This window comes from Trichechus manatus, unplaced genomic scaffold (assembly GCF_000243295.1).
Source record: "Trichechus manatus latirostris isolate Lorelei unplaced genomic scaffold, TriManLat1.0 scaffold00001, whole genome shotgun sequence".
NCBI lineage: Eukaryota > Metazoa > Chordata > Mammalia > Sirenia > Trichechidae > Trichechus > Trichechus manatus.
This window is the reverse complement of record NW_004443937.1, coordinates 37944066-37946236: the sequence shown is the minus strand read 5'-3', so window position 1 is coordinate 37946236 and position 2171 is coordinate 37944066. Positions and strand designations below refer to the sequence as shown.

The window sequence follows — 2171 nt, the reverse complement described above, 5'->3', positions numbered from 1 at the left end:
CTGTCTGTCTCTCTCCCTCCCTCCTTTTAATTTCCTGTTTGTCTTAGACCACGATGTGGTTTGACGGTATGTAGTACCAGTGCATAGTTAGGGCCACATGCTACTTACCGTATGCCTTTGACAACCGCTAAACTGGTCCGTACCCCATTCAACAAGAAGTATCCAATGATCACATACTTGGATGCTTAGAAATGTCAGATTGTTATATAATTGTCTACACCTTTCCTCTCACTTTTAGTTATCTGTGTGGTTGTGGGCTGATAACAGTTAGCTCACAGGCAAGCACCTTGGAAGAGCACTGGACATGTTAGTGGTTAACAGCATACCCTCTGCTTTGCCAAGTCTGCTACGAAACCCCAGGCACATCATTGACCTCTCTGTGCCTCAGCTTCCTTGTCAGTGAAATGGGAATAATGACGTCAGCCGTCTCATAGGATTGCCACAGGCAAAACACTTCGTACCTTAGATCTTGATAACTTTATAGTTTGTTTACTATGTGTTGGTTGTTGCTGGGTGCCATCCAACAACATAGCGACCCCATGTGACAGAGAGGAACTGCCTCGTAGAGTTTTCTTGGCTGTAATCTTTATGGAAGCAGATCGCCGGGTCTTTCTCCCACAGAGCCGCTGGGTGGGTTTGAACTGCCAATCTTTTGCTTAACTGTTGTGGCACCAGGGCTCCTTACTATGTGTTTAGGGCTGTAATATTGTTACTAAATCACCATACTGAATTTTGAACCTACTTGAAATTTCCGTATTTTGCCAACTTATCTAGAATAATTTTTTTGAAACCTAATTTACTTCTTTTTTTTAATAGACTTGAGTTTCTAGAGCAGCTTTAGGTTTAGAGAAGAATGGGGCAGGAAGTACAGAGTTCCTATATGCCCCCTCGTCCCTGGACATTATTTCTCCTATTAACGTCTTGTATTCCTATGGTGCGTTTGTATACGTTGATAAACTAATATTGATATGTTATTAACATAATGACATATAATAATAATATAATTATTTGTTGTTGTTGTTAGGCTCCATTGAGCTGACTCATAGCGACCCCATGTACAACAAAATGAAACACTTCCTGGTCCTGCACATCCTCACAATCGTTGCTATGTTTGAGCCCATTGTTGTAGCCACTGTGTCAGTCCATCTCATTGAGGGTCCTCCTCTTTTTCGCTGACCTGTATATAATGATGGTTATTAGTGAAGTCCTAGTTTACATTAGGGTTCACTGTTTGTGTTGTACAGTCCTATGGGTTTTGACAAATGCTTAATGTCACGTGTCCACCATTACAGTATAATACAGAATAGTTTCACTGTTTCACTGCCCTAAAAATGCCCAGTGCTCCACCTCATCATTCCTCTCCCCTTCCCCTGACCCCTGGCAATTACTGATCTTTTTATTGTCTCTATAGTTTTGTCTTTTCCATAATGTCATACAGTATGTAGCTTTTTCAGACTGGCTTGTTTCATTTAGCAGTATGCACTTAAGGTTCCTCCATGTCTTTTTGTGTCTTGATAACCCATGTCTTTTTATTACTGAATAATACAGAGTTGTATGGAGGTACCAGTTTGTTTATCCACTCACCTATTGAAGGACATCTTGGCTTCTTCCAAATTTTGTCAATTATGAATAAAGCTGATAAACATTTATGTGCATATATCTTCATGTGGGCATATATTTTCATCTCATTGGGATAAATACCATAGGAGCACAATTGCTGGATAGAATGGTAAGCCTACGTTTAGCTTTGTAAGAAACTGCCATGCTGTCTTCCGAAGTGGCTATACCATTTTGTATTCCCACCAGCAATGAATGAGAGTTTCTGTTGCTCCATATCCTTGCCAGCATTTGGTGTTGTCAGTGTTTTGGATTTTAGCCATTCTAATAACTGTGTACTGGTATCTCATTATTGTTTTGATTTGCAATTTCCTAATGACATATGATGTTGAGCATTTTCATATGCATATTTGCCATCTGTTTATCTCTGTTGGTGAAGTTTCTGTCTAGATCTTTTGCCCGTTTTGTAATTGGGTTGTTATTGTTGAGATGTAAGAGTTATTTGTGTATGTTGGCTATCTAAAGATATACAGAGATGTATATCAGTTATATTTATACATATCTTTATCAGATATGTGTTTTGCAAATATTTTCTCCCAGTCTGTGGCTTGTCT

General features: G+C 39.3%; 1 protein-coding gene across 1 annotated transcript in view; it reads left to right on the top strand.

Annotated features, from left to right (window-relative positions):
- Positions 1 to 2171, top strand: part of CFAP20DC (CFAP20 domain containing) — a 257432-nt gene that overhangs the window by 51211 nt on the left and 204050 nt on the right. The window lies entirely within an intron of this gene.